This window comes from Zonotrichia albicollis, chromosome Z, assembly GCF_047830755.1.
Source record: "Zonotrichia albicollis isolate bZonAlb1 chromosome Z, bZonAlb1.hap1, whole genome shotgun sequence".
In the NCBI taxonomy this organism is placed as follows: domain Eukaryota; kingdom Metazoa; phylum Chordata; class Aves; order Passeriformes; family Passerellidae; genus Zonotrichia; species Zonotrichia albicollis.
This window is the reverse complement of record NC_133860.1, coordinates 68048801-68065457: the sequence shown is the minus strand read 5'-3', so window position 1 is coordinate 68065457 and position 16657 is coordinate 68048801.

Here is a 16657-nt window from a genome sequence, read left to right as displayed (position 1 = left end):
AAGTCACAGCACCACAGAATCACAGAATTCACTAGGTTGGAAAAGACCTTGGAGATCAAGTCCAACCTATGGTTAAAGAGGAACTTGTCAAACAGACCATGGTGCTGAGTGCCACATCCAGTCTTTTCTTAAACACATCCAGGGGCGGTGACTCCACCACTACCCTGGGCAGCCTATTCCTATACCCAACGACTCTTTCTGTAAAGAATTTTTTGCTAATGCCTAGCTTAAGCTTCTCCTGGTGCATTTTAAGACTGTGTCCTCTCATCTTGTCACTGGTTGCCTGAGAGAAGGGGCTGACCCCCCAACCTGGCAAGAATTCCAACCTCCTTTCAGGCAGCCGTAGAGATGATAAGGTCTCCCCTGAAACTTCTCTTCTCCAAGCTGAACAACCCCAAATACATCAGCTGTTCTTCATTGGGCTTTTGTTCCAGACCCTTCAACAACCTTGTCATCCTTCTCTGGATGCATTCAAGAATCTCAGTGTTCTTCCTAAATTGAGGGACCCAGAACTGGACACAGTACTTAAGGTGTGGCCTCACCAGTGCTGAGAACAGGGGAAAAAACTCTTGTGAAAGGGGAAAAATGACCCATATGTGCATTAGAAATAGAAAAGATGTAGCCAGAGTTCAACTCCATTCGACTCCCTTTCCATCCTTTAAACCAAAAAATAGGGTGAATGTTCTGAATTCAGAATGCCCCAGTAGTTACAACTTTTTTCCAGTGAGAAGGGGCAAGATTTGTGTCTTATTTCATTGCAGCCTGGGCTTCATGCTCTGATTTTGGTAGGCCCTGGCTAAAGACACTTAGTGTTCTGGTTGCTGTTAGTCCATTTTTAAGAAGCAGTAACATATTCTTGTACCAAAGAACAAGCTGTGGCCAGTAGCAGCAGTAACTTTATTTTGGGTACCCCAAAACTGATTCACCTGAAGTCTAGGCCAGTGTAATGCAGTCAACAGCACTGACCTGTGGAAGACAAAAGTCCTTATTACAGAACATTACAAACCAAAGGAACATGATAAAGATATGAGTACAAGGAAATTTGAATCAGAAGCATTAAGGGATGGAAGGCAGAAGAGAACACAGAATATAATCTCATCTCTGTGCCATATGACTTATTAATACAAAGAAAGAACTTATGACTAATCATCCCTCATCTATTTTCCTTGTACACAATGGATGCCTAATATATTTGGTCATTCATCTGCTGCAGTAAGGAAGCAGTACAAGAATATACAGTCCTGACAGCGAATTCACTGGCAGGACTAAATTGAGTGTCCTTCTCCAAACTTAAGAAATGTTATTTAAAAAATAATTTTAAAAAAGGTCTATATTTATATTTCACAAAGTTTAAACATATGACGGAAAGCAATAGCTTTTCTTTGCTCTGGTACTGGTTTGCAGTGGCACTTTGGTCATACCTTCCATGCATTTTTTACCTTTTTTTGTCCATAGTGGAAATGACTTTGTATAAGATAAATGGAATTATATGAGTACTAGTTTTTAAACTTTCTGATCACTCATTCAATTCTGTTATTCCTTTCTCTCTATCTGATGCTGTAAATGTGCACCAGCAGCCAAGGAAGATGGTGGAGCCTCATCTCCACTCCCCAACTGCTCACTCTTCAGGAGGCAGCAGGTAACAAAATCCCGCATCCAAAAAGGCAAGGGAATCATAGGGGAAGAATTTTACAGGAAGAGTCATGTTAGGTCTAAGCTGTAAATGAGATTCTAAAATCTTCTTTTTTCATAATCCAGAAAGCAGGAATCAGTTCTTTTCTAGTTCTGCAGTTACTGGTGAGGATTATGTGTTCTTATTTTTCATGTGCCAGTTCGTGGGAGAAAAAATGGTATTCAGACTGCTTCTGATGAAAAGAAGGCTCAGTGCTATTGGGGAACAGTGAGTTAAAATAACACCTCAACTGTGTTAATATAAAAAGTGCCTTGTCATTAAAAAGATAACAGTTCCTATATGTCAGTCTCCAAGGTGAACATCTCTATTTTTTATTCTAGAGTAGGCGGAGCTTACTATTAAGCATGTACATTGGGATTGGCACCATTTGTTTTCAGGTTTTACATTCATAAAAAATGCTGATCTCTGATTGTAGAATCTCTCTCATAGTTATATGCAAAATATCTGAGATATTACGTTACTTCTGGTGTGGTCAAATGGGGAAAAACTATAGCTGTGGAATATTCCCTTTCTTCCTCAGATGCTCTATTGTTGCATGGTTTTAACCACGGTAAAATGTCTTCTCTCTCAGTAAGCACAGAGTCCTGTGATGAGAACGAAAAAGGGAGGGCAGGGGGAAGGTTTGTGCGGCATTTTGTTCAGGGGCAAGCACGTGGCTCCCAATATACTCTGGGGACACAGTCGTTCAATTTGTACCATGCAAAGTCCAATCACAAGCTCATTAATCAGAAGTGAATGAGCTCCCCATACCCAAGAGGTGAGGCAAGTTGCGTGATTCCTGGAAGTAGCATCGCCTGGAATGCAAAATCAGAAAGAAGAAATTCAAGCAGCTCCTCTTCACTGATGCTTGCATTGAAGCAAGCTGTGAAAGAAAGGGAGAGGGTGAGGAATAGAGATAGCGGATGGGTGAGGAAGAAGATTGGGAGAGGGAGAGAACATGCTCTTAACATTGTTTCTGGGTGCAGCTCCCACACCTGCACTAAGACTTGCAATTGACAAATGCATAGAAATAATTATAGGACAGGCAATATCCCAGCTCTATAAAGCACCTCCTTTACTCTGACGTTGCTTGATCTGTATTATTTGTGTTAGTGTATCTGCAGGATGTCTTAAAGGGCATCAGGGTGCAACAGGGTGCAAAGACAAATAAAGTCTTCCACAAGCCACTCAACCAGAGATTGCCAGACACAAAAAAATCTTTCTGTTTCTAGTAGTTCTCCACTATATATAATGGATCCCAAAGCCCTGGCGGCAGCTGCAGAGGCAGAGGACACAGACTGATGTGTGACTGCATGCACACTGCAGAAGGGTTTGGCTCTATTTGCTGCAGCAAGCCAGGGCAGCAGGGCTCCTTCCTCCTCTCCTTTATTTTGTTATTGCTTTCTCACCCTGGAAAAAAGAGGTAAAACCTAGTGGTTTTCCACAAAAAGAGGCAGAGCATAGGAAGAGTTAAAATAACAAAGCCTGAATGTTTAATCTGCCAGAAACATGAGAAGAGCAATCAAATCTGGGATAAGTAGCTCTGAATGAGGTATGCCTGATTGCTTTAGACCATGCTGTTTGTCAGCCTTTTAAAATTCAAGTCATTACCAGATGCTGATCTGCTCTAATATTGTGATATTTTATCTGATTACACTTATGTGATTGTGCTATATCTGCTATTTGCCTTCCCATTTTTTCCATGTATATTAAATGCAGGTGGTTTTATTATTCAGAGAGCTAGAAAGTGTTGACTGCTCTGAATATAAATGGGGATATATTATATCATTACCTTGCTCTGAAAGCAGAGTCATTCAGTGTGTAAATCATACGCAAGGTACCTAGTGGAGACACAATAAACCATAATGTCTTGAGAGAGAAATCAGTGAGAAAAGGATAAGGAGATGAAAATTTAGGGCATTTTTAAAGAAGGATAATCTTCATAATCCTATTTTTTTCCTTCAAACCACAATTTGATAATATAACCTTTATATTCAAAATTTTTTTAAGTTCATTTAGTATCTCTTGGTGAAGTTATTGTCACATGGAACATTATCAATAGTGAGGACTGAATAAAAACAAGATCACCAACCAACCAGGCATCTTAGCTGCTTTCAAAAAATGCAGAAGAGGCCCACACATTTCTGCAATTTCTTGGCGGACCCTTCTTCTAAAAACATGTCTTACTGTGAGTACAGGATTTTGGGATACCTTGGAAAGATAGTCAGGAAGCACTTACAACATACCTGAAAAGCAGATCAGAGTAACAAGGCAATCTGAGAATCCCTTTTTCTTGCAAGCAAGAAAATTCCCTTGCAAATTTCACTAAATTGAAAGCATGATAAATTCCCACTGTGGTGATGCTTAGAAAAGTTACGGGATCATAGAAGGGCTGAGACTAGAGACACCTCTGAAGAGCCAGCCTAGCTCCCTTGCTGAGCTAGGGTAGGTTGCAGAACACAGTGTGCAGCTGCATTTTGGAGATCTTCAGGGACGGAGACTCCACAACCACTCTGAGAAACCTGTCCCATTTCTCAAAATCCCACACAGGAAAAAAGCATTCTCTTATGTGTAAATTAATATTCCTGTCTTTCAGTTTGTTCCCATTACATCTTGTCCTGTCACTAGGCACATTGAGTCTGCCTGCATCTTCTTTACCTCCCCATGATGTATTCATACACCTTGATAAGATCATTCCCAGCCTTCTCTTCTTCAGGCTGAACAGTCCCAGCTCTCTCAGCCTGTCCTCTTAGAAGACGGGCTCCAGACCTCTGATAATCTCTGTGGTGCTTCTCTGGACTTGTTCCAGTGTGTCCATGCTGCTCGGGGTGAGGGAGCCCAGGACCAGGCACTCCAAGTGTGCTCATCTCTAGATGCTGTTGTAGCATAACCTGTTGTAATCCTGCTCAGCCTCCAACAGCTGTGACAGATGAAGGTAATTGCACAACAAACAACTAAAAAAGTGAAATAGCTAATGCCTCCCCATCCCTGCCTCCATCAGTTCTGCTTGCAGCCTTCAAGGTGACACTAGGGCTGTCAAGTCCCCCAAAAAGGTTGCTGCACAAAACTACCCCAGCACCCCTGTGTTTACAGGAAGGTTTTAGAGTATGACTAGGAGTCCAGAGAGACGTGGAGTTGGCCAAGTGAACAGTGACTCTAAGTAAATACGATAACTTTGTGTAGATGCTGGTGGGGCAGAGTGTACAGAAGACAGGCAGAGGAATGCTCTACAATTTACACACATCAGCCATCAACTTTTCTGAAAAATAAAAAGGCAAAACATATATATAAGGAGGAGAAAGGGCAGCCAATGCAAAAGCCATGGATAAACAGTTCAGAGACACAGAAGCTCAAGAAGAAAAATTAGAAAATAAATAAAAACAAACATAGGAGAGAGAAACATACCTATTAAAGGTTGATTTAAGCTTGCAGGGTAAAGCATATCTGCAGCAAAAGAAAAGCAAGAGCTAGTGAAAGGTGACAGAATTTTAAGTAAAGGTGGCTTGAAATCCAAACCGAGGAAAGCAGAAATGCTCTCCACTCTGTAAAATGTACTTTCAGAAAGCAGAAACCAAGAATACTTTGAAAAGAAAAAAAAATAGACAGACATAGACCTCTGAATAGTGGCAAAAGTCAGATGGGCAAATCATTGGCTTAAATACCTCTCTCATGAATCTTCACTGATATTTTCTGCCTGGAAAGTTTTTAATAACAGCCTATTGACATTGATATACAAATCTGGGCACTAAAGAAGCTAACTGCCAAGCTTGAAGAAAAATGTGTGATTTTATCACAAATATCACAGCATGTTATGTGGATAAAACCTCTGCTACTGCAGACATGTGGGACAGGGAAATCCTTGTTTTGAGTTTGTATTTCCAAAGTAAGCTTTTAGTCCCATTTGCAAAGAAGAGATTAAAGACACTAGCCCAAGCTTAAAAGTGCAGAAAAAAATAAAAAGTACTTCAAATTTAGGCAACTATATTTTTAAATGTCACAGAATGTAATTTTCAAGATTTTTGAAATTTTGATATTCATCATGCTTGAGCTCAGTTTCTCTCCTTTCTCAAATTTCCTGCACAGAAAAGCTAACTACTTTTCCCTGATAAAAAGGCATCTTGCTAATCACCATCTCATACATACAAATCTGACAAATGATGGGGGGAGAGGGGGCAGGAAATGGAGGACAAAAATATGAGGGAAGTTAAAAAACTTCAAGAACTAACAGTTGAAATGCAGTGTCAGTTCACAGTATAGAGGTTACTGTAGGTAAAATACGTGCTGAACTGTACTAGGGCACTTTTAAAATGTTTTACTTTCTTTTGTTAGCAGTTCCTTGAAGGAGGAGTGCTGGTTTTACTCAGCCTTCAGAAAGAAACTGCTTGAGCTGGCACAAAGTTTATTCCCATATCTGCTTGGTTGTTGCACCAGACAGAGGATTTAAAGATAAAATATGACCAAATGGAACAGCTTTTTCCTGTTATTTGACTTCTAAGATTTGGAAATAAAGGGAACATGGGACTAGATGAACTGTATTTGGATGTTGATACAGCACTTTCATGTTTTCAAGTTTCAGCATTTTTAAGGAAACTTACCTCAAAACTCACATTCAAATTTGTTTGGACAAAGATGATCTTTTACAGAATCTGAGTGACAGAGTTAGGAGTGAAAGGCAGCGGTGTAAATTTTCAAAGGTACCCAGATACTCATGGAAAAGGAACATAGTCAGTTCTGGTTCTATTTAAAGTCTTTCTTGTATAGCATTTTAGAGTTGAATAATGTAATGTTTAAATGTAATATTTAATAAATGTTTAAATGTAATATTTAATAAATATTACATTTGTGAAAGCTCCAAATTATACTAAATGTAGAGGACCTGTAAACACCAATTGAGCCAGAATGAGGTCAGATCTCTTTTAGGAGATTAGAAAGACAGATTGACAAAATTTACAACAATGCTCCTTATATGTATTTCTGCCAAGTGGTGCACTCAAAGTTGGAGGCTTTCCTGAGGTGCAAATGTGCCACCACAAACACCTAAGAAACCACAACAGTTAATGTAATCCTGGGTGGAATGACATCAGACTTATTGGTCAGAGGGAAACATTTGAAATCTCTGAGTTTCAGATCCCACTCTCAATAATTTTTCCTCTTGGTATAAAAGAAAATGGGAAGAGGACGCTGACATTTCTCAGATGACTGTGACAAGCACAGAAGAGTATGTCAATTCTTATTCACATTCACATGCAATAATTTGCCTTCCCCTAGAGAAAAGTCAATTCATTTGAGAAAATTATATCAGAAGCAAAACAGCTTGAACAGTTTCTTGTCTTTCTCCCGCATTTGTTTATTTGCTAATTCCTGTAATAGCTCTGCTAAAAATACAACTTTGTTTTGATTGTTAAAGTGAAAAGAACATCACTACAAACAGAGCCTGCAAAGTTTTTCAGTTCATCCTTCCACCTTTCAGAAAAGCCCCTCAGGCACAGTGTTGCAAGGCCTGAATGAGCTCTCCGTCAAATTATGCACACGTTTTCCAGCTACACATTGTGAATTCTCTAAGTACTGAGTTCCACTGCTGTGGCCAGGAGTGACTCTAGGCTGTATAGTGTCCATTTTTTTTTGATGAGAAAGCTCAGTCAGCTTCTTCAAGAAACCTCTTCAGACTGCTGTGTGAATTTACAGAGTTAACCTGGTTAATGCATGTACAGGAGTGTAGTTTTCCAAAGGCTTCAATGACTTCTGAGTAAATGCATGTGCAGAAGTGTAATTTTCCAAAGGTCTCAATGCCTTCTGAGTAGTGACAAAAGTGACTTTGTGGCTTTTATCACTCAGGCTTTTATCACTCACTCACATCCTAGCAAGAAATTACTTCTGGAACTTTATCCATGATGTAGCAACTTGATATGTTACAGAAATGATATATGTAGAAAATGGACTAACAATTCCTGTGCTGAAAAATCTCATTGGAAAAAACAGAAGAATGTACAGTTCCATGATGCACATGTGTATTAGAATCACAGAACTAGAATATGCTGAGTTGGATGGGACCCATCAGGATCATCAGGTCCAGTTCCTGTTCTGGCACAGGACATCCCCAAGAGTCACAGCACGTGTCTGAGAGCATTGTCTAAATGCTTCTCAATCTCTGTGAGCCTTGGTGCTGTGACTACTTCCCTGGGGACCCTGTTCCAGTCAATCTTCTGGGGGAAGAACTTTTTCGTAATATCCAATCTAAGCTTCCCCTGCCACAACTTCAGGCCATTCTCTTTGGTCCTGTCATTGTCATCACAGAGAAGAAATCAGCATCTTCCCCTTCTCTTCCCCTTATAAAGAAGTTGTAACTGCAATGAGTTCTCCCCTCAGTCTCCTCCAGGCTGAACAGAGTAAGTGACCTCAGCCACTCCTCCTACGGCTTCCCCTTCACCATCCTCACTGTCCTCCTTTGGACACTCTCCAATAGCTCAATGTCTTTCTTACGTTGTGGCATCCAAAACTGCCCCAGCACTGGAGGTGAGGCTGCCCCACAGCAGAGCAGAGCAGGACAACCCCCTCCCTTGCCTGGCTGTGATGCTGTGCCTGATGCCCCCAGCACACGGGTGGCCCTCCTGGCTGCCAGGGCACTGCTGGCTCACGTTCAGCTTGACATTGGCCACATCTCTTTCCATCGAGCTGCTCTTCAGCTTGTCGTTCCCCAGTCCACACACACAACCAGAGTTGCCCCATCCCAGGTGTGGAATATGGCACTCGCCCTTGTTAAGTTTCAGAGCTTTGCAGATGTTAAGACACCATGTCACAGTCTTTTGTTTCAGAGGAAATGTAGGTTTAAGGAGTACAGGAGCTGGGCATTATTCTCCGTGTTGTCCCACAATTGCAGTGACACAATTGTTCAGTAAATTTCCTTGTAATATCTAATCAATCTATCTAATTCAAACCTACTCCCACTTGGAAATCATTGTTTCCCCCTCCCTACTTCTACAGCTCCTGATGAAGATTTCCTCTCTGGCTTCCTTGTAGGCCACCCAAAGATACTGGAAGGTTGCTATGAGGTTTCCAGGAAACTTTCTCTTCTTCAGGTTGAACAGTGTTAACTTCCTCAACCTATCTTCACAACCTATCTATGTTTTAATGTTTCAGTAACTCTTAAAAAATTAAAAGTTAATTGGTGTGACATACAATTTTTTATTACTGAAGAAATGCATCCTTCTTTGCTCACATCCTACCATCATAGCACAATAAGCCAACCTTATTATACCTGCCTTTACTTAAAGTTTTTCCATTTACAGATGAAGAAATTAAACTGTCCACAAAATCTCTTGCAATGTCTTGTCTGTTATTTCCTCCAACCCCACTACTACACCATAGAGATACTCATATTAAGCAACTACTAAAATAAACAATTTGTTGTGTAATTTATGATTCTCCGTGATCCTCTTGGCAAAAGGCAGGGATTCAGAGGAGAATCCTATTTACTAAAGAGTGTTTAGTTCAGGCATATTCACCAAATGAGTCCACTCAGCTTTCATAAACTATGGCAGTGGATTTTCATGGAATGAAAACATTTACTTGAGGAAAACACTGGCAGCCACTAAATTCATCAATACTGGCCATGAGTTGTTTCTGATTTTTCTTTCAATAATTTTTGTGCAGCGAACTCATCCATTCAGTGTCCCATATTGTTTTCCAGTTACTCCTTTCCCAAGGGCATCCTTTGCTACCTCCATCTGCTGGTAAAAGGAAAGGCTTCTTGTTTATGTACATATGGACATAAATGCTGAGCATATATGAACATGTGGGAACCAGTAGTAGTGTGCTTTTATTCCTCTTTAGTCATACAGAAACAGGCTTTTGTAGCTGATAAAACCTTCACAAACCAACAGTTCTGCTGCATTTCTGAGCCACAAAAAAATCTGGAGACCTGAAATAATAGCATGCCTAAAATTTGACAAAAGAGATTACCCCTCAATTTAATTTTGCAGTATGACTAACATACAAATTCAGACAGTCTAATAAAGTATTTAGAAATCTGCTCCTGATCCTTTGCAGATAGCCCCTGAAACTTATATCTAAATATAATAGCAGTGTATTCATTAGTAGTGTAAGCAAAATAAATATTTTCAGTAACAAAAATACATTAAATGTAAAGGAACTATCGAGTCAGACATCATACTGTAGAAAAAAGCACAACACTACTCAGGATCTTTTTTATTTTTATATAACAATCTATAAATGCAAGTAATACGTACAGTATGGAAAATGATAGTCCAGTCATTTGGAAATAATTGGTCTTATTGGAAGAAGAGGATAGGCTACAGAAAGGGACATACAACAAAGACTCTAATGAGGAGCATGCAGTTGTTAAAAAAAAATGTGCCAGGCTACCGTAAACACTCTCCCTCAGTTTTTAATTGTCAACTATTAGAAATATAGACTCTTTGAAACTTTTTAAGGTTATTCACTACTTAGGCACTTTGTGATTAGCTCTCCTTCTGCTTGAAACTTTGTACCATCTGGGTGCCAAAACATGTTTTGAACACTGTAAAGTAAAATATGTACAGCAGTAAAGCTTTCTATACCAAATTTTGAAAAAAATTCTACTATACTCTACCAGTTCTAATAATTTACGAAAGTATGTTTGTCTAAAGCTAAACACATATGGGAATTTTTCAGGTCTGTATTAAGGACAACATTATATCAAAAACACCAAGAAATCATATTATCATCTACTTTGGAATTTATAACTTAGGTCACAAATCAAAACAATTTCTGTAAAAAACAATTCTTTTCTTTTCTTTTCTTTTCTTTTCTTTTCTTTTCTTTTCTTTTCTTTTCTTTTCTTTTCTTTTCTTTTCTTTTCTTTTCTTTTCTTTTCTTTTCTTTTTTCTTTTCTTTTTCTCATAAAACCTCTGTTCAATACCTTTTTCTCCATACAGCACATAGTGTGTTAAAAATCTCTAGTTGCTGCCAACAAAAGAGTTGTTGGCTATGAGCAACAAAAATCCTTTCTTTTCTCAGTAGCAGAGGGAGAAATGGGGCTCATTAAAACCAGACTGTCCTTCTCACACAGAAAAGGAAGAGAAAAAAACACATGAAAGGGACAGGATCAGGAAGAATGTCTGGCAGGTAAGAATTCTATTTCTAATATTTTCCTCTATATAAGCCTCAGGATTACCTCAAGAACTGGCTGTATTTTAAAGATATAAGAACAATTTCTAGTTATCTGGGAAGGCATATAGAGTGGTCCAAGAGATCAAAATATTGCTAGCAAAAACCTTCACGGTGAGATTGAGCCACAACCTAAAACCAGAGAGACAGGAAGAAGGCACATGAGAAACAAGTGCAGGGAAAATAAAAAGATAAAAACTAGTTTGAACACGACTGCAGAGGCAGCTGCCCTGAGGAGGTGTATGAGTTCTTTTACTATGTAAACCCCATTTGTATTTACTATAACTGCCCAACACCTCTAGTCTCAGAGGCAAGTCTGAAAGACCATAATTAAAATGCCAAAACAAGATTTATAGATTATCAGTTTACCCATAAAAGAGTGTCAATTTTCTCTCACAGGTATGAAAGAGGCAGTTCTGTGACCACCAACAGTAGACTGAGAGCAGAGCAAGACACCATGAAGATACAGTGAAAAGGATGCCTGATGCCCATTTTATTGATAAAATAAAGAATAAGGTGGGAACCTCAAGCTTAACATATAACAGAAGCTAAAAAATGTTATTCACTCTAATAGTCAGCATGATGTTTGAGTAGCTTTGTGGACTGGGTTTCAAATTTCTATGCCTTAGCTGACCAGCTCAGTAAAGGACACCTTAGGTTTGCCCTGCTCCACAACACAGTTCGTTCAAATTCTCACTCATTCTAAATATAGAGCTTGAAATAAAGAAGAGTGAGGAAGTTTTCATGATGGGCATACAAAAATAAAACCAAAGAGTTGACAAAAAATGCTGTGGATCACACATCCAGTACAGTTGCAATTCATAAGGTGGGACATTACTGCAGGAGGACATGCCTGAGTGGAGAAAATTACCAAGAAATTATCAAGGAGTGGAGACCAGAGATGTATTTTCTAGCTGGCATGTGTGCTAATGCTAATAAAATAATGTTTCTAGTTCTCATGTCCATCATAGAGACCAGGATATGCAGACGAAAGGGTCCAGCATCTCCCATCCATTGGGCAGAAGCACTGTTCAGCTGTGTTCCTGTCAGGCAGAGCTCCAGCAGCAACGCCAATGGGCCTTGGGACAGGCCTGAGGAAAAGGTCCCGCGTCCTGCTGGGCACAAAGCTGAGCAAGGACAGAGACCTGGAGATAAGGGAAACATTTTCCCTTTTCAATGACTGAGTTTTGGGAGGTCGTGCTGTCTCCCTCCTTGGAGGGTTTCCCATGGGATAATGCCTTGACTCTGTGGCTGAGCCAGGTGTAGGGGGTTGGAGCAGAGACCTCCTGAGGTTCCTGCTGGCCTTAAATATCTTATACTGATTCAATGTTCTCACGTCAAGGAGGGCATCAGAATGCTGGAGAGGATTCCTGGAAGACCTGATTAAGGATTCATTAAGTAACTGGAAAAGGTGCAGTGCAGAGGAAGATTTTAAGGATCTCAATCTTTTTACTGTATTAGAAGCAGGTCAGTGGATGCATTTATCACTTTTGTAAAGCATGACTTAGGAAGAACAAACCTGGTAACAGAGGGCTCTTCAGTCTGCCAGAAGTTACAACAGGATCCAGTGACAGAGACAGAAGAAAAGCTACAGAAAGAAAAAGCATGGACATAATTAAGGCAGGATTTGTGAAAATTCTCTGGTCTCAACAGAATATAAGTAAGCTCAGTTACAGCTGGTATTTGAGCCTTTTATTCTGAGAACCTTGAGCACTGAGTAACTTTTTTTTTAAATAATCAACATGGGTCAGAGGTTTCATTCTAACCAAAAAATTTAGAAAATACGTATATCAGCCATTGGATGAGAAGAGGTACAAATTAAGTCTAGGAAGATAGCAGAGCTTATGGAGGGAAAGAAACCTAAGTTCAAAGGAAACAAAAGTATGGAATTGCACAGGTGACAACTATAAGCTGGCATGATAGAGAAGACTGAAAAAAGATATTTGCACTAATTCAGTTCATTCTGGCTTTGTTTTGACAGCTCTCTAGAGTTCTCAAGAACTCACATGACCAGCAAATCAGGCATTATGTCAGTAACTTTGCAGCCCACATGGAGAAGAAAGATTATGTGGAGCAGGAACCATGTTTCTGTGTTGAGAAAGTGGTGTGCCTCTTGTATTGTTATGGGCAGTACCATTAGGAGTTGTTGTCAAGGCATAACAACAGCATAACCAATGCTGATGCACAGGCAGAGCAGTCCTTTATTGTGTTGTGGATTGAACCAATGCTGTGTAAGGCCTTACAGTGTCATAACAAGGGTGGAAAGACAAATCAGAAGGTTAGATAAATGTTAGAGACAAATAACAGCCTGTATATGGTTAATAATTATTTCCAAGTATAAACACAACAGAAGAGAGCAAAAATTAGCTGAAAATGCAGCAAGGTACTTGTAGGCCTAAAACACAGGTGTTTGTGGGAAATGTCATAAGTAATGAGTAATTTCAATATTGTTTGTAGGTCTGGTGCTGAGGTAAAAGCAGAAGATACAGTCAGAACTTGTTTTAACACCATAGTGACACTAAGAATATATTATAAAGAGTTTTCAGTGTTGTCAGATTGACTCTTCTTTAAAGGGCATAGAAAATAGCTAGCAAACCTTTTTCTTTGTATTAGAGCTAATGTTGGCTGTTGCTTACCTAGGGTTGTTGGTGTGGCAAGTGAAGAGATTTGACAAAGGAAAATGTAGAACTGATTCAAAAAATTAGAGTAGGCATGGTTTCTTGCGTAAAAAAGTTTGAAGATGCCCTCTGGGATTTAAAACTGCCTTTTGTAACACTTAAGCAGCCAAGTAGCAAGATTATTTTATCTAAAAACTCTGCTACATTTGAAGTCGTGTCTTGCCATGCAGACAGTCAGGGTAAGGTTTCTAAGAAAGAGCCATGCCTAAGAACAAGTTCTGAACTGTCATCTCCTCTGTAAGCATACGCTTCCAACCACCCCAATTATCTTTGATGAAATGGGTTTGGGATCAGCTGGGTTCTTCAACATCAAAAACCTGAAAGTAATCAAATTTTTAAAATTGCAGTGTATAAGCATAATTTCTCAATGACTGACAAATGCAGTCTGAATTATCAGTGCAAGTTATAATAGCCCATAATTTCCCTTTGGCAGCGTCCCTCCAAGGCTATTCTATCACACTGCTGTTGTACTATGTGATGGAAAGGTCAGAAAAGCTTTTGGTTGGAAAAGCCCTCTGAGATCATGTAGTCCAACTTTTGAATGACCACCACTTTCTCATCCAGATACCATGGCCCAATAATTTTGTGATTATTTCCAGGGATTGTGATTCCACCACCTCCCTGGGCTGCCCATTCCAATGTTTAACAATCCCTTCTGTGAAGAAATTCCTCCTGGTGTCCAGAATTCCTTCTCATGTCCAGATTCAATACCAACAATCTTTCTTCTGCAAAAGTACAAGAACCTTGCCTATCATGAGTGATGTTTCTTCCAGAAAAGTGCACTGAATCACCACAATATGCTTTCTTCATAACTGATTCTGCAGATTTTATTTGTAAGTCAATGAGGAGCCCAAGCTTTGTTTAATTGCTCCATTTTTATTAATATTAATTCAATGCATTTTAAAGGCTGCTGTGGCTGGAATTAAAAGGAGTTTGTTACATTATTGAACATTTCTCCTTTAAGCTGACAAAAAGAATCTGTCTCTTAACCTGATGGCTATGAAAGACAGTGAATGAATCACTGCTTGAGGAAACCAATTTATTTAGTCACTGTGTCATGGTTATTTATTACTTATCAGCACATGCTGTTAGTTCAATTAAATACAAAAAAACCTGAAATTCTCTTCCAGCCTTCTCCCCTTCTCAATTTTGTAAACACACAACAAACCAGAAAAGAATTACTAGAATCTGCAGTGCGAAGGGTGAACCCTTTAAGTTTATTGTGCTTCTCTTTTTTTTTAATTAAAACTTTGTTTATTAAATTTCTGCAGCTAAAGTATGGGGATTATTAATCTTATTCAGTAGCTAAAGATATTAGTAGAGAGAGGACAAAAGGAAGAATTTAATAGTAAGACAAAGTGTTGATTGCAACATTTTACCAAGAAAAATACAGGGAGCTGCAAAGCACAAATATTTTCTCTCATCTGCTTATAAAGGAGAAAGAAATGAAAATTCCTAAGTTATGTACATGTGCACATATGTAATTTAAAACATTAGTAGTAAATGCATCTGCCATTTCAGAATATAATCACAGATATATAAAATCAATCATAATCAGTAGACACCCTTCCTCCTGCGCTTTGTTTCCTGCATGTTCCTTGTTTAAGACATCATGAGAGCAGCAAACAGAATTTTTGTTCTTTATGAGAGGATTCTGTTTTTTGCTTAATATTAAAATTAACAAGGGAAGCCTTTCTTATTCATAAAATAAACATAAAAGACAAAATAAATAATATAAATATGAAATCTTCTGGTCTGAGGACAAATTGGCATTTGGAGATCTGCTTAGTAAATACCATTGATGAAATAAGAATAAATTAAAGATACTGCAGCCAAAACAGTTTTAGAAGATTAAAGAGATAGTCTGAATTGCAATTCCAGCTACAGATACCTATAAACAGTGTCAAACATTGCCTACTAATTTCTGACCCTGATTCCAGTTTGCAATGATAAGCATGTTTTATATCCCAACAATTCCAGGGGCTGAAATTCATCACTGGCCCTCACTTTGGGTAAATTAATTCCTTTTGGACAGTAGAAATTTAGTGAAAAATACTGGCAACACTACTTTTCTTCTGCAGCAAGTGGAGGTATAATTAGGGGCCCAAGGGCACCCTGTTCTCCCCTCTTTTTTTTTTGTTTGGCTTCCCAGTACAAATGTTAGTGTTAAAATTAGTGTTTAGGAGGCAGCGAAGTAATATATTTTATTGTTTCAGTGGCAGTGAAGTAATATATTTTTGTTTAAAAATGGTCGGCTGAGAAGTGTTTCAGGCATTCACAGTTTAGACATGCAATTATTTTCATGAGACAATAAAAATCTCAGTTAACTTCATTGTCAGTTCTTAGACAGATTTCATATCAAAAAACCACAATTTAGAAAAAGTGGAAGAAACAGGATCCACCAGGCTGGACCACACCCAGTACAATAGGCAGAAATGCCTACAGAGGCTGATTATTCATACTAAGGACACAAGATTCACCAACCAGAAATTTAGTAAAACCATCATCTACCAATCCGTGTACCAGTTTATTTCACCAAAGGAAAGTAATTTACTTATGAAAAATATTACTATGATAAGATATGTATGGAGACATTCTCCATGAACAGTGAAAACACAGAAATTTTCTTAATGCTCTCTTCTGCACATTTTTTTTAAACAATATGCAGATTAGTTAGTGAAAAAAGTGAGGAAACTCCACTATTATATGATCAAATGTTAATATTTGGTAGGAAGAGACATATTTGAATGGTCTAAACTCTTCCTAATCTTGATAGAATTCCTCCTTCTAACAGAGGTTGTAGCTCGAAGTATACAAACAATGTAAAAAGATAACATTCAGCAACTTAAAGGGAATTTATGTTGTCTAAATAAGGTCCTACTATAATAAATGCTGCCTATTTTAACTTCCTTGGAACAGTATCCACAGCTCTTCAGCATTCCAGTGCAAAGCTATATTCCATAAGAAACCGGTTTCTTTAAAGTACCATTTTTTTTCAATTTTAAAGAAGGGAATATATTAATAGAGTTGTTTAGATCCACTAAGTGTTTAGAAGAAATTGAGGATAGAAAAGATATTACCTGCCTTTACAGTGGTGGGAGGAAATTCAGTTAATTTTCCAATACTGCGTCCGCTTGTGCTT